This window comes from Lemur catta, chromosome 6, assembly GCF_020740605.2.
Source record: "Lemur catta isolate mLemCat1 chromosome 6, mLemCat1.pri, whole genome shotgun sequence".
In the NCBI taxonomy this organism is placed as follows: domain Eukaryota; kingdom Metazoa; phylum Chordata; class Mammalia; order Primates; family Lemuridae; genus Lemur; species Lemur catta.
Window position 1 is genome coordinate 5404428 of NC_059133.1, and position 19642 is coordinate 5424069.

Here is a 19642-nt window from a genome sequence, read left to right on the forward strand (position 1 = left end):
CCCCTCCATGCTGCCTTCTCTCCCCAGAGACCTGCCCCCTCCTCACAGCTTTCTGGGGTCTCCAGGTCCCTGCCTTGAAGGGATGCCCAGCGATGCACCCCATTGGGCCATGGAAATACCCTCTGGCCTAAACCAAAGCTGTAGCCCTTCCTGAAGCCCCTCTCTGCCACCCCTCCTGCCTCTGCCTCCCTCAGGGACCCCTCTAGCCAGTCCCCCACTTCTCCGCATATTCAGGCACCCCAGGGCACCAGCCCCTCTCCGTCCCATTTACACCTGACCTAAGAAACAAGCCTCTGTCCCTCCTGCATCGCCCTCCGGCTGCTGCCTCATCTCTTCCACCTTCTCAGCCAAGTTTCCCAAAACGGCCGTGCACACGTGCCCTCTCCGCTTCTCTGCCTCCTCAGGCTAGGCCAGGGCCACCAACAGCCCCTGGTGTCCACAGCAGTCTTGCTCAGACCTCATTCTGCTCACCTCTGGCCATGTGGGCCCCTGCCCTGCTCTCAGGACAGAGTCCAGACTCCTGGCCATGCCCTCAATCCCCACACTCTGGTCCCAGTATCCAGCCAGTTCCACGACCCACTCCTCCCACCCTGCTCTCCACACACTGACCAACTTCCTTCTCATTTGCTCTGGGACTCCATGCTGGCTCAGTCCTCTGCACCCTCCCTCCACAAACAACCACGGCAATAATAATAACAAAACTGTTGCTTATCTAGAGACACCACGCATCACGCATTGTGCTAAGCATGAATTAGCCAGTCCCATCCTACATCAACCCTATGTGTTTATTGACTCAAAAAATATTTATTAAGTCCCTGTTATATGCCACACACTAAGCACTGGAGATACAGCAGTGAACTATGAAGGTATTATTGTTCCAATTGTACAAGTGTGGAAGCTGAGACTCACAGAGGCTAAGTGACCTGCCTGGGCTCACACAGCCATGAAGTGGGCTCCAAGTGCTGTACCCCACCCCCGCCCCCATGCCATGGCCTCCCTGTGGGCTGAACACTCCAGAACACTCCCACCCCCACTGCCTGAGTTGGTCCTAGGGCCCAGCACCCTCAGCACTTTGTTCTCCGCCCCAGGAGCCCCCTCCCGTCCCCACCACCCGCCGCCAGCCCGGCTGCTGCCTCCTTGGGAGCTGCTGCCAAGCCGTCAGCTCCTGTCATCGCCCCAAGGCAGCCAGAGGGAGTGCCAGCAGCAGCCTTGGCAAACATCACCTCGAGCCGCCCCACAGCCACCAGGCCGGCAGGGTGGGCACTGCTTCTACGGCCACGGGGTGGGGGCATCAGCACTGGGGGATCCGGCCCTCCCAGTGCAAATCAGGAAACTGAAGCTGGAGGGGAGACTCTTGAAACTGGCTAAATTGGTAAGACCAACCTGTCAGGGTGACGATCAGAAGTCTGTGGAAGGCAGTCCCCTCTGCCAGAATGCTCCCATTCCACCGGCCACTGGTCCCTCCCAGCTCAATACTGGCGGGCACTTTCTCAGAGGAGGGTCCTGACCTCCAGTCTGGTCAAAGCTCCCTCTCAGGTGCCCAGCAACAGACAGCCACGGGTGGGCACTTCACAGCTAAGGTCGCTTAGGGGTGGGAGATGAGGCTCCCCAGGGCTCCTCTGCTGTCCACTTGCGGGTGCTGCTTCTCCCCGAGCTTGGGCGCCTGGCTGGCTCTTCATAACGGCTGTGTTTGGCTCCTGGAGGCTGGACTTCTGTGTCTCCTTCCTGACTCTGAGCCCACAGAGGCAACTGAGGGCCGGGCAGGAGGACATCTGATCCCCACAGATGCCAGGACACTCTGCCTGCTGGCCTTGGCCGTGAGGTGAGGATGAGAGAGCCTAGGGTCACCCAGACCTGAGACCCGCCCTGGCTCCAAGGTCATCTCGTGGAGTCACTCACTCCCTGTCTCTGAGCCTCGCTTCCTCCTCTGCCAAACTGATTCTGATATTTCCGGCCAGGCTGGTGGCAGGTGGAAGGAGGTGAGGGCCCAGGCCCCAGCCCCCTGCTGCCCCCTTGCCCCTTGCAGAGGGAGAAAGCTGTGAGCAGCCCGACCGCCCTGCCTGGGCCCTGGCAGCACTGGGCGAGGCCCCTCGCCGGCCACGGCGGGCGCGATGCGGGAGCGCGGAGCAAGGGGCAGCGCCAGGTGGCAGCGGCGGGCGCCAGCGCACGGCCGGGAGGGGCTCTCCGGGGCTGGCCTGGGCTCGCCCGGCAGGCACAGGCTGGGTAACTCTCGGCGGCAACAGGAGCCCGGTCCAGGAGTTCGGGGGAAGGGTGTCCTCTGGGAGGGCAGCGGGCAAAGGAAAGGGCAGGAAAGAAGGCGAGGAAGGGAGAGATCCGCTGGGCACTGGGGGCCTCAGCCGCCACAGCTGTCAGTAACCGACTCCAGGCCCCAGAACCGCGGGAGAGCATCCCATTGGGCCACAGTTGGGTCAGGTGTCCAGCCTGGACCAATCAGCCACGGTGGGAGGTGGGGCCACCTTGAGTGGGTTTGGCCAATCCCAGAGAAGCGAGAAAGTCGGTGGGCGGGGCAGTCACCAACAGGTGGCTTCCCATTTTACAGGTGGGAGGTTGACAGGCCCCCAACAAAAGGTCGCTGGGCAGTGTGTCCCAGCGTCCCTGGACCAACCCAGACAAAAGCCCTGAAGTGGGAGAGAGCCAGGTGTGTCCTGGTGGAGAGGAGGGAGGAAGGGGGGTAGGGCCCCAGGGGAGAGGACCTGAGATGGACTTCAGGGCCTGGGGCAGGACAGGCGTGATGAGGTCCCTGTCTGCAGCAATGACGCTGGTAGTGGGAGGCCAGGAGGCGATCCGGGAGGAGGGAGGGAGTAGATGGGGACAGGGATTGAGGGTGAATGCCTGGATCCAGGCCACTGCGGGCAGGTGGGAGGGAGGAGCTGCCGCCGGGGCTGCAGGATGCACGATGGCGCGTGCTGGGGAGGTGGGGAGGAGGGCGGGCAGCCTGCTGGGGCGAGGATGAAGAGTTTAGCCGGGGACATTTCAGCATGAGGTTTTGTGAGGTACCCGGAGAGACAGCGAGAGGGCAGGGGCCACAGGGAAAGAGGCCTGAGCTTTAATCAGTGACTTGGGGTGACTGGAATGAACAGAGATGGCCCGGGAGGCCAAGGGAGTAGTCAGGATCACTTGGGAAACACCCAGGAGACAGGGGGCCCTGGGCTGAGTCCTGGGGAACCCAACATTCAAAAGAAGGGTACAGAAAAAACAGGGAGAAACAGCTGGGGGTGGGCGGGACAGAGAGGGAAGAGACCAGGTCCAGGAGCAGGGCCCCAGTGAGAGAACTGGGGCTTAACAACGGGAAGGCCATGGGGGACCTTTAGGAGAGGGTTCCCGAGGGGGCTGGGATGGTGGCGGTGAGAAGGGGAGACACCCCCTGAAGCAGGGCATCTCTCCAGCGCTCGGGAGCAATTCTCTTTTATGTTGAGAACAATGACCCCAGTGTTTGTCGGGGCAGAGATTTCTTTGGCTAGAAGGGACCGGTGTCTGAAATGTGTCAGGAAACAGCTACATTGTGTTCCCAGGGCCCCTAGCAGAGCCCCATTTTACAGATGAGAAAATGAGTGGGGGCAGCTCGTCCAAGGGCAGAGCCAGGCCCAGGATCAGGGCCCCCGGTGGCAGCGCTCTCTCCTCCTGGCCCGACCATGCCCCAAGTGATGCTAGCAGTGAATGTCATGGCCATTGCAGGGGAAGGAGACTTGGGCTAGACTTCTCCTCAGGCCTCAGCCCCCTGCCCCAGGAGCCTCAGCTAGGCCTCTGCTTGGCTGTGGTGTCCTCTCTAGACCAGCCTGGTGCGGCCAGGGAAAGCCCAGCCTGCAGGTGCCCAGCTCTCCCCGGGAGGCCTCAGGTGGGAATCAGCCCCCGTATGGCCTGGGACATTCTGGGCAGACACCCACTCTGGCCTCCAGGGAGCTGCCGCCACACACACTGCAACCCCGGGAGCGGGGCACACAGGCAGATGGGCTCTCAGATTAGGGCAATGCCAGGAATATTGTGACTTTTTGGAGCCCACATGAGGTTTGGGGCTTGATGGGCTCAGGTTCATGTCCTGACTCTGCCACCTGCTACCTGCACGATCTTGGGCGAGTCTGGACCCTATGTCAGAACCTTGGTTTCCTCATCTGCAAAATGGGGTTTATGTGCCTATCTCCCAGGACTACCTTGGGGATTGAGTGAGTTGCCCTTTGAATAGTTGCCTGGAGAGGGAGGAACCCTCTTTATGCCAGGTCTTGATCTTAGGACCAGCCAAAAGACAAAGACAGATCCAGGGCAGAACCTGGCCTCACATAGCTGATGGGGGAGACAGATGGGAACTCACACACTCTAACAGCAGACGGATGGACGGCCCTGTGGGGGTGCCAGGGTCCCAATATTCCCTAAAAATATGATCCAGTAGTATTTCCCTCCTCCCTGCCTTTGCCTGTGCCGTGCCCACATCATGCCCATCCTTCGAGGCTCTCACTGACCGTTGGCCTGTATCTACACCCTCTGGGCTGACATGCTCTCCCGGCTGTCTTCTCTTGGCGGCAGTTGTTGGTGCCACACAGACGGCCCATCTGAAACCACCCACAGGCCCAGGAGGCTGAGGAAGCCAAGTGCCTACCCCCGCCCCCACCACTCCTGCCTGGCAGCAGGGCGGGCAGGCAGGACCGGGCAGCCGCACAGGAAAGTGGGTGTTTACACTGCAAACAGAGGCTGAGGGGAGATTGTGCCATGGATTCAGCTTCAGGGAGGTGCAGACGCCCAGGTGCCAGGCCTTGCATTTGCCCTAGTCCCCAGGGGTTCTCGCTGCCACCAGCAGCCAGAGCATTGATTAGCTCAATTTGTCTTCAGCTCGTGCAGCGTGTGCTGTGTGTGGGTGGCGGAGCGCGCTTTATCTCTACATTGTTAGGGAGGCTCACCCCCCCACAAGCCCGCTTCCTCCCAGCTGGGATTTGGCTGATGCAGAGATGCAGGGCAGACCCTGCTTCCTGTCCCCAGTGCTTCCCCAGCCACAGCCCGCCACCCCCAGCCTCATCTGCCCCTCATCCCGTCTCTGGCGTCACCTCTCTGCCGGCAGCATCACCCCTCTAGTCACTGTCAAAGCTGCCCCAGAAAGCTCCATCCCAACCCTCATCCCTTTGACAAGCAGCCCTCATGCTGGGCCCGGTGCTCCCTGTCGGTGGACAAAGGTGAACGAGCCAGCTCCTGCCCATGGGCCAGGGGGACAGAAGCCAGGAGAGGCCAAGAGCACAGGCTCTGAGCCAGAACCCCAGCCCCTGCTCACTGGCAAGTCACTGCACGGCTCTGGGCCTCCTTTCTCCTTCACCTGTGAAACGGGAGGGTGTGAACCACAGTGTCCTCACAGGGCCACTGTCTGGGCAGGAACGCGTTCAGCAAAGCACTGGCCACAGCCCGCGAGCCCCGTGGATGTCAGTCATTGGCACCTCGCCAACATCACTGGTGCTGGGGCCTGAGGGTCCAGAGCACGGGCAGCGGTGCTTTGCACTCGAGACTCCATCCTCACAAAACCTCTGCAAGATGACTGTCATCAGACCCACAGGATAGGGAGGAAACTGAGGTCCCGCCAGAGCCACTAGGCTGTGTGGAGCCTAGATTTGACCCACCAAGCCCTGGTGGAAAGGACTGGACAGGGAGGAGGGGGACAGTGCACAGCGTTTTGCTTTGGTAGGGAGGTGGCTTCCCAGGGGCCAGTCCAGGCCCCACCAGGGCCAATCCTAGCTTCCATGTCCCTTAGGAGGCCAGCAGCCTTGCGGCCCCATCTCAGCCAGAGCCAGGGCAGCCATCCCTGCCTTTGTCCCCATATGCTGGCCCAACTACCCCTCCTCCAAGAAGCCTTTGAGCATCCCAGGGATCCAGCTCCTTTGGAGCCCCCACGCTGGGGCTCTCAGGTCCCTTTCTGTGCTGAGAAAGCTGGGGACAGAGACAACGCTGACCGGTCCTTGCCCTCCAGGGCCTTCCTTTGAGTCTGCACCAAGGTCCCCATTTCCACAGAGGTGGGAAGTGGCCATGAGGAATCCACTCCTCTCTCAGGGTCCCCTCCCAGTGGTCTCCAGCCCAGAGCTCCCTTTAGGCCTGTGTCTCATCTTGGATGTCCTGGGCCCCAGCACCTGGCAGGATAATCCACCTTTGGAGAAGCAGAAAACAGGGGCAGCGCTGGTGGAAGAAGCCCAGGTAGCTGTTGGCCAAAGCTGCCCCTCGGTTCAGGAGCAGCCGGGACCCAGCCTCATTCCCGCATCTGCACAGTGAGAGCCACAGCAGCTAGGGGAGCCCTGGGGTCCTGACCAAACCTCCCTGAGCCTGTTTCCTCATCTGCAAAGCGAGGCCAATGACATCATGCCCCACATCACAGGACTGTGGGACAAACACACCAGAGATCAGAACGTCAGGCAGCAGCAGGTACGTGGCGCGTGCTCAGCGGAAAGAGCCATGCTAGCCATCAGCTCTCCAGTGGAAGTGCTTTGCAGAGTGTTCTAGTCACGCAGAGTGTTTGTAGAGTTATGAAGAAGGATGGACGCGGGGCACAGGGGCCTGGCAAAGTGGGAAAGGGCCCAGCGAGGGTGTCAGGCATGCATGGGTTTTGATGCTGAATCCATCACATAAGAGCTGGGTGACCTTGGTCGTGTTAGTTAGCCTCTCTGAGCCTCTTTGCAGGGATTAAATGGGAAAGGCACATGAAGGGGTCTAGGAGTGTCTGCACACAGTAGGAGCTTAATTAATATTAGTCTCATTAGCACTTCACTCCTTGAATCTGTGAATACTTGGGAAAAGATGCTCTTATGCATTCTCCCTCTCTCCCCTCTCTCCCTTCTCTTTCTCAAAGCCCTGACTTGTAGCATTTGCCCATTTCCATGGTGTAAACACTCCTGTGATCAATTTGAAGCTACCAACCTGCACACAGCATTGTGCCCAGCTGTGCACAGACGGCCCTCAGGAGTGATGAGGGGCAGCTCCATGACCCCACAGCTCCCCACAGCCACCCTTCTCTGTCACCCACCCTCTCCTCAACAGAATACCCTCCTACCACACCCACCATGTTTCTGGTCCCTACACATGCCGGGTGTGTTCCTGCCTCAGGGCCTTTGCACTTATGGTTGTGTCCTCTGCCTGGAACATTCCTCCCCTAGTAGTGGCATGGGGGTGGACAGCTCACGAATAGATTAATGGCCTCCCCGGAGGGGGCGGAGTGAGTGAGTTCTTGCTCTATTAGTTCCAGAGAGAGCTGGTTGTTAAAAAGAGCCTGGCATCCCCCGCTCTCTCGCCATGTGACCTCTGCACACGCCAGCTCCCCTTCCTCCACCACGAGTGGAAGCCGTCTGAGGCCCTCATCAGGAGCAGGTGCTGGCAGAACCGTGAGCCAAATAAACCCCTTTTCTGTATAAATTATCCAGACTTCACTATTCCTTTATAGCAACACAAACAGGTTAAGACAGCTGGTGGTGTCTTGCTTTCCAGATCTTGGCTTAAACATCACCTCCTCCAAGAAGCCTGCCCTGACCACCTTGTTAATCTTGCTTCCTCCCACCCCACCACCTGCCATTCTGCGATTTCATGCTGTTTTACTTCCTGTGTGGCACTTTACTCAACTTACAAGTGTGACCCATGTTTATGTGTTATGTGTATTTATGTGTTATTGTGTGTCTTACCTACTACGTACGGCGTTCGCTCTGTCAGAGCGGGGCCTCATCCACACAGTCTCTGCTGTGTCCCTGGTGTTTAGCACAGGGCCTGGGTCTGGCACATAGTAGGTGCTCAGGCAATATCGACAGCACGAATGAATGAACAGTGAATGTCGGGGCCCACCTGGGCTGATCCTCCCAGGCCCTGCCTGGGCCCCTGCCCCTGCCCCCAACTCCTCCCGCAGTGGCCCTAATTGGCAGAGGCCCCCTTGGCACGGCCCCCTTGCCTGCGCCCATTGTGGGTCCTGTAATTGCAGCCTCCGGCCTCTCGCTCCCCCACCCAAGTCTCCCTCTTCAGCAGGAAGGCGGAGCCGGCCCTATTGTGCAGCTCCTGTTGACACAGGGGTGACCTCACCAGGGCCTCCCGAGATGGGGCCCAGGAGGGGACAGGGAAGTGGGGAACAGAGGGGTGGGGGTGGCCAGGCCTAGGTCGGGAAAGGCCCGGGGGCTGAGGCCTGGGACAAACAGAGAGAGAGATTGAGATTCCAGGGGTAAGACAAGACAAGGGTGTTTTTCATTAGCAGGAATAATTAGGGGAGGGGAGATTTAACCCTTCAGAAAGGATCCTGGGGAAAGACTGTGTGCTTGAGTGGGTTTTGGAGACGCAGAGCGACAGACAGACGGACCAGGGCCCAGAAACTGCCTGCTCTGCAGCCTTGGACCAGAGACTCCCTCACGCCGAGCCTGTATCCTCTTCTGCAAACGGGCAAATAATAGTAACACCTTCTACATGGGGTTGTTATGGGATCTATATTAGATAATGGAGGTCCGGTGCCAAGCACACAGTAAGTGCTCAATAAATACCCATTTCTCCCTGCCCAATGACTCTGGCTCACTTGCACTCTCTCTCCTCCTCCTTCTTTTCTAGACTTTTCTCATTCCTGGCCCTCCCATCTCCCACAGCCTGGCAGGACCCCCTCCCCAGAGACCCCTGGCTGAGCCCCAGCACCAGCGTGCCTCCTGCTCCGGTTTCCTGAGCCCAGGGCCGGGGGGCTGGGGGGCCTCCATCCTCACATGCGAGCCCGGGCAAGGCCGCCTGGTGTCCACGCCTGGATCTCTGCCTGGGCCCCTGGTTACTGCCCCAGCCCTGAGGGGCCCCGAGGAGGAGCACCTGCCCCTGGGGTCTGGGGAGCCCTCGCCCTGCCCTTTGCCATCAGGTCCCTCTCCCTGGGAAGGGGGACAATCCCTGGGTCGGGTCGGCTGCTGGATACGGGGGGCCTTGTGTCCTGGAGGGAACAGAGCAGGCTTGGTGGGGGCTGTGTGCAGGGTGCGAGGGAGACGGGACGCCTGGCCAGGCCTTCCAACTCCTTGCTTATGAATAATAGCATTTTCATCAGAGTTTTGACGGCATTGTGTCATTTTCAAGAGCAAGTATTTTTCAGATTAGAGCTCCGTAAGTTAATTTAGTTCCTTGGCCAGTCTTCTGTTAAGTGTGGTTCAATTGTTTCTAGTTTATTATTTTTATTTTCATTCCATTTTACTGAACTTATTTTTGTTGGCATCAATATTTTCCCTATGACATTTCCACTGAAGATTTCGTCTTCTGAACGGTTTTCAGCCACATCCCATCTTAGCTTCTGCCACTGTGAGTGCCTTTGGAGACCATTTTTTTTCTGCTAAGGCCACTGTTTCAGAGACAAATATTGTAAGTTCTAAACTTGGTTAGGCGGCTGGGTGCAGTGGCTCATGCCTGTAATCCTAGCACTCTGGGAGGCCAAGGCAGGAGAACTGCTTCAGCTCAGGAGTTCGAGACCAGCCTGAGCAAGAGTGAGACCCCCGTCTCTACTAAAAATAGAAAAAAATAGCCAGGTGTGGTGGTGCATGCCTGTAGTCCCAGCTACCCAGGAGGCTGAGGCAGGAGGATCACTTGAGCCCAGGAGTTTGAGGTTGCTGTGAGCGAGGCTGATGCCATGGCACTCTAGCCCAGAGCAAGATTCTGTCTCAAGAAAAAAAAACTTGGTTAGGAAGGTTTGATTCTTCCATCAGTCTCTAAATCAAAAGGTTTTCCGTGGTGCAGGTTTGGTTTGAGGCTGGCAATTCTCCCGGTGAGATGTACCCTGCACCGGGTGAAGGACTCTGGGTTTGTGCTGACTTCCTGCAGCCAAGAGATTTAGGGCTACAAAGCAAAGTGTCAGGACTCAGGCAGGGTCAAAACGCCCTCGGGGGCAAAGTGCCCTGACTCTGAAGGAAGCTGAGGTCCTTGACAGCAGAATGAGGATTGGAAAATAGTCAGTGGGAACCACAATAACCCAGTTCAGGCAGGATTCCTAAGGGCCTGGACCCTTTAGGAATGAAGGTTAGGGTCGGCCCACCAGGCGAGAAACCATGGCCCGCTAAGGCACTGCCATTGTCTGCCAAACCTCTGCCTCAGGCCGCTGGTTACTGCTCTGGTGGGCAGCTTCCAAGAGGCCCCCAAAGAGCTCTGCCTCTTGGTCTTCCTGCCCCTTGCCGGGAGTGTGAACAGGACTGGGACTTGAGTCTGGCCAACGGGATATGGCAAAGGTGGTGGATGTCCCTTCTGCGATGAGGTGGTATAAGCTTATGGCTTTTGTCTTGCAGACTCGCTCCCTTGCTGGCTGTCACGAAGCAAGCTGCCACCTTAGAGAGGCCACATGTGGCCAGGTACTGAGGCTCTCGGTGCAAGAGCCAGAAAGGAGCTGAATCCTGCCAACAACCACAAGAGCTTGGAAGCAGATCCCTCCCTAGTCCAGCCTTCCGGTGAGACTGCAGCCCCTGTTCCAACACCCTTATTGTAGCCTTGTCAAAGACTCTCGAGCAGAGGACCCTGCTAAGCTGCACCCAGGCTCCTGACCCACAAAAACCAGGAGAAACAAATGCATTTTGTTTTAAGCCTCTAAGTGTTGTGGTAATTTATTATGCAGCAATAGACAACTAGTCTACCAGGCAAACGACAATAATTGATAGTAGTAGTAGAAAGACCACTGAGCACATACTATGTGCCAGGCACCATTTTAAGCGCTTCACTTGCATTGTCTTATTTATTCCTCACACTAGCCACGACCATGCTATGGTTACCATTTGCAGATGAACGGGGGCTCGGAACAATTGAAATGACGGGCCTGGCTCTGGGCTCAGAACTGGCTGGAGAAGCGGAAGGTGGCCCGGGAGCATCCAGCCCAATTCCCTTCCCCCCCCCATCCACACCGTGTCATCTTTGGGTGCAGACCCTTTATCTTGTCAAGCAAGTGATCATATGGACACAAATGCACCTTCAGTATCTTTCTGCAGACATAGTTCCCAGAAACATAACATCAATTTTACCTGCACTTTTAATAAGCATTTAATTCCTTCAATCGTCTGGTGGTCCATTTGCAGGGGAAACTGAACTACCTGATCATTTCTCACTTCACCTGCCGTACGGGAAATAGATTCAATTAGAAAAATCTATTGCTAATTTGAAAGCTCTGATTCTATAATTTCCTACAGGGAAGACATGTAAATTGCGTGTTATTTAACACCCTTTCATGGCAGGTGAGTTCCGCGGGGGGCAATTATAATCCGCTCTCCACTCTTCTTGCAGACTCCTGACAAGAGGGGAAGAGGGAGGAGGGAAAAGGAGGAGGGAGAACAGAAGACTATTTTGCAGGCTGGTTTCCAGCGGCCTTAAGAACCCCTGAATTCAAACGGCCTGGGGGGGGGGGTCAACTGGTTGGTTCCTACCTGCTGCCCAGGCACACAGCCCAGGCCCCCCCAGTGGCCTGGCCTTTCCCTAACCATCTGGAAAATCGCCATAATGGGGGAGGGAGGGGCAGTCAGGATACCCCAATTTGTGCCGCAGCTTCTCTGTCACCAGCTGTGTGGCACACAGCTGTCCCTTAACCTCTGCGGCCGTGGTCCCCACCTGTGCAGTGGGAATCCATAACACTCCCCAACCCGGGCTGTTGGGAGGACCAAAGCCAGCATCAAGCGTAAAATTAAAAAGGGTACTTTGCAAACTACGAGGTGCTGTCCACTGCGAAGGGCACAGGCAACGGGAGCCAGACCCCGAAGCTCCACTCAGGGACTCAGCCTCTCCCCACCCCACAAATTCCCAAGAAGGTCATTCTATAGCAGGAACTATAATATTTCTGGCTAAGGGGTTTTTCAAGATGAGACTGTTTCTTCCCACACGGTTGTAGCAAACAGGCTTCGTGCACCAGCACCCCTGCACACACACACATCTGGGTAGATGTCTCTGGAAAAACGTTCAAGAAGCCAAGAGGACTCTGGGGGTCTGTGGGGGTCTCTGGAGTGGGGAGGGGGCGGGGGCAGCAGAGATACCTGCTCACAAGCATGCTTTATACATTTATTCATTTTTAACAAATGAAACATGCGACCCAGGGCTGCTCTCTCCTTCCCCAACCCTAGACCCCTCCCTCCTGACCTCGCTGGCTCTGTCCATCACTGAGGCCACAACATTTGCGCAGCCCCCAGCCAGACCCCAGGCCGGGCTCCGCGATGAGGGGTCATTTCCACCTGGAGCTGCCCCTTGAAGCTGCCCCCGCAGAGCTGGCGTCAGAGGAAGAGCAAAAGTCCACCGCTCCTGGCAGGGAGCTGGAGGCAGACACACCCCCAAACCGAATACAGCGGGATGGGGCGCCCGCATCCCCGCGCGCAGGCAGCGGGGCGCCCACTGGCCGGCGGTGGGGACGGGCGCCACCTGCTGGTCACAGGTGAGACGTGCGCGCCGGAGCCCGCTCTTGCCCTCGGGTCTTCGGGACTGAGACTTGCTGAGGATCCCGCAGCCCTGGGCGTGTGTCCTGGGCTCCTGCCCGGTGGCAAAGCATCCTCCTCCCCACAAGTCTCTCCCAACAGCTGCTCCAGGTTTTGTTCACAGACGTGACATTTTTACATGTCACAGGTGTGTCAGACTATAAATCTTCATTCACTCCCCAAACATGTGCTGAGGGCCAGCCCTGTGCTAGGCACCGATGGCACTGTAACCAACTAGACATTCATGGTCCCTGCAGGCTCTGAGGGCTGGAGGCTGAGATTAAACAAATCATTATACAAGGAGCCATTTAATTGCAAGCATAATCATGCTTAATGGGGAAGGAGAGAATGCAACATTGTTTCATTTGATCTCCCCACCAGTTCTGCAAGGCAGGATTAATTGCTTTTTAAAGATGAGGCTCAGAGAGGTGGAGTGACTCCCCCAATGTCACATAGCAAGAGGAGGTGGGGCTCAGAGAGGGACCCAAGTCTACCAGGCTCTAAGAGGCTGGGAGGGTGCAGGGTCCCCGGCAGACCCACTGCCAGGCTGCAAAAACAACCCCCAACTCCCTCCCTAACAAGGCTCAGGAGGCTGCTGTTTCTCCAGAGGCTGGTTCCAGCAGGTTTCAGCCACTGCTAGGGGTTAGACCAGGCCTCCTGCAAGAGCTGTGTTCTCCATAAGCAGACAGAACATGAGTCCTCAAACACTGTCCACCAGAGACCAGCTCCCTCTCCCCGATCCTCACCCCCTCCACCCAGCCAACAAGCCCACCAGCTTTCATGAGGGAAGAGGGCCCTGCAGTGAGATTGGCAGAGCCTGGGCCACCTACAAATTGCCATCTCCTACCCAGCCTCAGTTTCCCCTCCTGTCTACCTAGTAAGAAGTTGATCTGAAATATTATAACCCTCTCTCCCTGCCTCCCCTCATCAGCAAGTGCAAACACACATACCTCCCAGTGGTGCTGGGCACCCTCAGTTTCCCCAAGGTGACCCATCTTTAGGAAACCAAAGCCAAAACGGTTTGGTGAACATGGAAGCAAACAGGACTCCCCGGCAGTGTGGCAACTCAAGGACGCAGCAGGCAGGACAGCCCTGCCTCCTCAGGGTCAGTGATACAACCCCTGGCCAGCCCCCCTGGGCGTGTCCCTTCCCTCTCCGAGTTTCAGCCCCTCGCTGTACCTGCAGACCCCCCTTCAGCTGGAATCCAAAGCCCCTCTGGGGCCAATCATGCCCTGTCCATAAATGTGGTGGGAAAGATGGGGCAGGGTCAAGCCCAGCGGCACTGTGGTTTAATGGCCGTGTGCCCTTGGGCAGCTGCCTGTTCCCTCCATCGGTGCCCCGTCTCATCTGCCAAAGGGGGCTGGTGGTGGTAGGACGGGATAGGACGACCCTGTGCAGCAGAATGCAGAGTACCTCGGCATCACTGGTGCCCAAGGGTCAGCCCTGACGGTGACCGCCGCCCAGGCTGGCCGTGTCAGCGTCCTCGAAAGAAGGATGAAGGGTGGCCGGGCAAACGTTGGCTGTGCACACACCAATCAGCTCACACAGTACTTGGCACCCTCGCATCCATTACCTCACTGAACCCTCACCAAACCCGTTTCTACCCCTGTTTTCCAGATGGGGAAACTGAGGCCCAGAGGAGGGAGAGACATTCCTAGTGTCACACAGTGCTGGGGCAGGGCTGTATTCAAATTGGGCAATGCTGGAATCAAACCTCGGGTTCCAGGGAGGGTCAGCTTCGGCTCATCAGGGCAACAGCCTGCACCTGAGCCTGCGTGCTGGCGAAAAACCACACTCTTCTCCGAATCACAGCCGCACCTCCGCACCTTGGCCACAGGGGGGCAGCAGCGCCCCAGCCATCGCGGCCGGGCAGCGCCTCTTCCCCGCCCACCCGCGCGCCGCCTGCCGAGGCCTGGGGGGCGCAGCTGCCGCGCGCGTCTGAGGGCCTCTCGGGTCTGCGACGGGCCCAGGCTACGTCCCGATGCTTCCACTGCCGTGGAGCAAATGCCACAGGTACAAGGCTGGCGGGCTGCGGTGCCGGCAGAGGGCTGCGCCTAGCCCAGCTCGGGGAGTTTTGCAGTGTGACCTGGGCAAGCCCCTCTCTGGGCCTCAGTTTCCCTGCAAAATGTGGGTCAGGTCAGGGATAGCAAATTGACAGTCTGCACTTTTTTTCAATCCACGCAGTGTTTTTCAAAATTATAATTGGTTGACTGCTTCTCCTACAGAGTGGCCTGGCCAGACAGGTGGCCCATGTGGCCTCCCCCCCAGCCTCTGCCAGCGTCCAGGTCCTCTGCCACCCACCTGAGCAAAGCCCCGGCTTGTTGGCCACCCAGCACCCCCTCACCCCCACCCCAGAGCCAGCAGCCCCCGGGGAGCCAGGCTGGGAACCCGCCTTCCAGGAGGGGCTCACAAGGCCCTGCCCCAACTTCTCGTCTGCCTGCCCTCGGGGCGACCCCCAGGGTCCACCCTCAGGACGACCCCCAGGGTCTAGGACCACCGTCCTCTGTGGGAGGAAAGGCTTAGCCTTAGGCACAGACAACAATTTACTGGTTTTTTTTTTTTTTTTTGGCCTCACTTCTCCTCTGTAAAAGTGGGTATAACCTGGAGTGGCTGTGAAGTTTGAGATTTTATACGTATGTATACACACACGTGTGTGTGTGTGTGTGTGTGTGTGTGTGTGTGTATACACACGCCTGTCTCAGGGCCCAGCACAAACTAATCTAGAACTACATCAGTCCACTCCTCCAATCCCACCGTGAGACGACACCTGAGACCTCTCTCCCCCTTCTCCCCTCCCCACCCAGAGCCAAGCCCCAGGTGCTGGGTAAACACAGACTCCAGGACCACAGAGCAGTAAGACGTCAGGGTCCCTGGACGCCCCCAAGACAAGCTATTAGCCCATCAGGGAAGTCGTGCGGAGGGCCCCTCGGGTCAATCTCAGTATGTCACACAGGGTTGCAGGCCGGGGCACGTGTCCCCAGCGAGGAAGCCCAGGCTCTGGATAACTTCCATTAGTGCTTGTGCCTGGCTGGCCAGGCTGGGGGAGAAAAATAAAAGGGGTCAGTGAGCCACGCACTGGTTCCATTTCACAGACGTGCTGGCTTGATGGTGTTGCTGCCTCCGTGAGGGTGGACAGGAGACTCCAAAGGCTGGAGCGATTTGCCAGGGTAGGTGCAGAGTCAAGACTAGGAGGCCCACCATCTCCCAGAGAGAGCTGGCTGCTTGCAGGAGCCCTGAGCCACCGACAGTGGCCTCCAGGATGTCCCACAGCCGGTCACAAACATGGCCCACCCAAAGCCAACTCATTGCTCTTCCCTCCTTCTGTACCCCCTCAGTGAGGGGTTCCACTGCACTGAGACCCCCAAGCCTGCAACCTAGAATCACCCGCAACTAGTCTGAGTCCCCGTAACCCCCCATCTCCCCTCCAACCTGTCACCCAGCCCTGTGGATTGTCCCTAGACCCACCTCTTAGGGTGACAAAAATTGGCTTGAACCACATCTAGGCTGTCCTTTTGGATTGGGGTGTGCTGCAGGCTTCACCGCTCCCTGCTGCCTCCCTGACTCTGGGGCCCCAGGTCAGCTGCTGTCGAGTGCTGGGTTGCACTGATGTGCTTTTTACATTGAGGAGATGTCTCTTTGTCCCATCAAGTGTGTAGGAAAGAGAGCTGGCCAGAGGCCGGGCACGGTGGCTCACGCCTGTAATCCTAGCACTCTGGGAGGCCGAGGTGGGTGGATTGCTCGAGGTCAGAAGTTTGAGACCAGCCTGAGCAAGAGCGAGACCCCGTCTCTACTAAAAATAGAAAGAAATTATCTGGCCAACTAAAAATATATATATAGAAAAAATTAGCCGGGCATGGTGGTGCATGCCTGTAGTCCCAGCTACTTGGGAGGCTGAGGCAGAAGGATCGCTTAAGCCCAGGACTCTGATGTTGCTGTGAGCTAGGCTGACGCCACGGCACTCACTCTAGCCTGGACAACAAATCGAGACTCTGTCTCAAAAAAAAAAAAAAAAGAGAGAGAGAGAGAGCTGGCCAGAGAAGCCTGCCTATTTGAAGAAACAAAAAAGCAGAGACAATTTTCTTCACAGGAGAGAAGGCAGTCTCCAGGGAGCATGCAACAAAGATGTATCCCATGTAAAGCATATAATACACAATATTTCTTACACTCAGCTCCACATCACCTATTTTTGGCACCTGTCTGGCCACAATAGGCCTTCAAGGTTGTAACTCCTGGGTTACAGCAATCACAGAAGAGAGTGGGGTGGGTGGGGGTGGGTGGGGTGAGAGGGAAAGTCAAGTCTTTTTCACTAACTTGGGCTTCCTTTCCAGACAAATGGGAAGAGGGGGTGGGTGAGCACCAGCCCCTATCAGATTACGGTTATTGCCATTTTCATGCACCCCCCTCCCTGGTTTCCCCATCCGGTCCCCATAGACTGAGCATCTCTGTTACCTCCTGCTCGAGGTGCAGGTCACACAGCCTTGGGTTGTCCCCATGCTCCAGCCAGGGCCATGGTGGTTCCTGGTGCCCCCCAGGTCCTACTGAAATGATTATATGATTTTCCTTTAAACTGTTGATATTATGATTGCATTAATTAATTTCCTAACAGAAAGCCAACCTTGCATTCATAAGATAAATACAACTTAATCATAATGTACTATATTTTTCAATGATTATTATTGCTGAATTCACTACGCTAATAATTTTAAAGACTTTTTGGAATTTATGTTCACGAGTAGAATCAGTTTGAAGTTTTCCTTATTATACTGTCTTCCTCTGGTTATCAAGCTTACACTAAACTAACAGGGAAGCTGAGGAGTGCTGACTCTGCCTCTGCACTCTGGAGTGGAGATTCGGGTAAGCTGGAACTGTCGGTTCTTTGAATATTTAACCAAATTTACGCATCTGGAATTGCCATGTGGAACAGATATTTTCTTTATAGGAAGATTTTCAGTTACTAATTTAATTTATTTAATAATTATAGGACCATTCAGGTTTTCTACTTCTTCTTGAGTTGATTTTGATAAATTGGTATTTTTCTAGGAATTTGGTATTTCACTTAAGACTTCTAATGTTTTGGCATAAAGTCACTTGTTGTGTCACTCTTTTAATCTATGAAGCATCTAGAATTATGTCCCTTGTTTCATCCCTAGTATTGCTTATTTGTGCTCTCTCTTTTATCTTAATCTTGTAAGATATTTGTGTAATAATTTTAGTCTTTCCAAAATTTAATCTTTTGTCTTTGATCAACTTCCCTACAAGTTTTTTTCTATTTCATTAATTTCTGTTCTTATCTTAATATTTAATTCCTTTTATTATCTTTGGGTTTATTAAAATATTCTTATTCTAACTTTTTAAATTGGATGCTTAGCTCATTTATTTGAAGCATTTTTTAATCTGCCAATACAGGCATTTAAGATTATAAACTCTCCTCTAAAAACTGCTTTGGTTGGATCTCACAAGTTTTGATACAAAATATTTTTGTGAATGCTCAGTTCTAACTATTTTCTAACTTTAGTTGTGACATTTTTTTTTTAGCCTGTGAATTATTTAGAGGTACTGTTTTTCCTAAAGTATAAGCATTTGTTAGTTGTCTTTTGGGTTATGAACGTCTAACTTGTTTAGATTGTGATTAGAGAATGTCATCTCTATGCAAATTGTGGAGGATACTATGAGAACCACCCAGCTTCCCCTTCCAGAAGGAAGGACTTACGCCCCCAGGGGCCCTCAGCTGCAGCTCTCCTTAGCGGCGCCTGAGCTAAAGACATTGCCCTGCGCAGCCAAGGCCATGCCTCCTTCAACAGGCAGCCCACGTCCAATGGCTGCTCCGTGCAGGAGTGTAAAGGCTTGGCCCGTTACCCAACTCAAGATGGCTCTGAAGGACCAGCCCGGCTCCAAAGCTCTCCGCGGAGTTGGCTGAGGCTCCCACTGGTACCGTACGGACCTGCTTCTTCCCCTCCATTCCACAGGTGCTGATCCCAGGTGTGTTCTCTAATAAAACTCCTGCACCCCAATCTCCATCTCAGAGTCTGGCTCCCAGGAGATCCAACCTGCAGCTCTAATCTTCAAAACGTGTTGAGGTTAGCGCTACAGTCTAGCATATTTTCTAAATGTCCCATGCGTGCTTGGAAAGAAGGTGTTTTCCCCAACTTGGGGGTTCCATATGCTACATGTTAATTATTTTAGGCTTGTAATTGTGCTCCTCAAACCTTCTGTATCCTCCCTGAGATGGCCTAAAAATATCCCTTCACGAAGGTGGATATGTCTATTCTTGTTCTTTCCATTTTTGTTTTATATTTCTTGCAGCTATGATGATATTAGTTATATATAAACTGAGAACTGTTACAGCTTCCTGGTGAATTGAACCTTCCACCATTATCTAGTGACTGTCTTATCACTAATGCTTTTCTCTCTTAAAGTCTGTTTTTATCTTATATTAAGACAGCCACGGCAGCTTTCTTTTAGTTGGTATTTGCCCCAGCATTTTTTCTGTACTTGGACTTTCAACAGTTCTGGGTTCTTATGTTTGAGGTATGTCTCTTGTAAACAGAGCCTAACCTGTATGTTTTAAAAATTCAGTCTGGCAACCATTTTTTAACTGAACAGTTTAGTCCTTTGACATGAATTACTGATAACGTACATTTATATGAATTTCTACAGTCTTATATTGTGTTTTCTATTCATTCTGCTTTTCCTGCCCACAATTTCCTTTCTTGCCTTCCTTTGAATCATTTAAGATTTTTGTCTTCTTCTTCTGATCCTAATTTTTCTTTCTAATTATTTAGAAGTTATACACTCCAAGACTACTTTTCAGTGCTTACCCTAGTTATTTTAACACTGAGCACTTAACTAATGAAGTCTAAACTTAAACAATATATTTGCCCTATTCCCAAATAGTTGAAAGACTTTAAAACTTCAATTTTCAACATCCTTCCCAAATTATATGGTATTGTCCGATATTTTAGTACTAGCCTTTTTTCCTACCATAAATTAGACATTATTATTGTGGAGCCAAACAGTCTGTGTTTGCTTAGTTTTTCCCCAAATATTTGCAGTGTCTTTGCCCACTGTTCCTTCCTCTGAATCTGGTGTTTTCTCTGGAATAATTTTTATTCTGTCCAAAGTACATTATATTTAAAATTTTCTCCAGTGAGGAACTTTTTGTTATAAAATCTCACAGTTTTTATTTGTCTGAAGATGTCTTTATTTCACTCTCATTCTTGAAAGACAGTATAGAGTTCTAA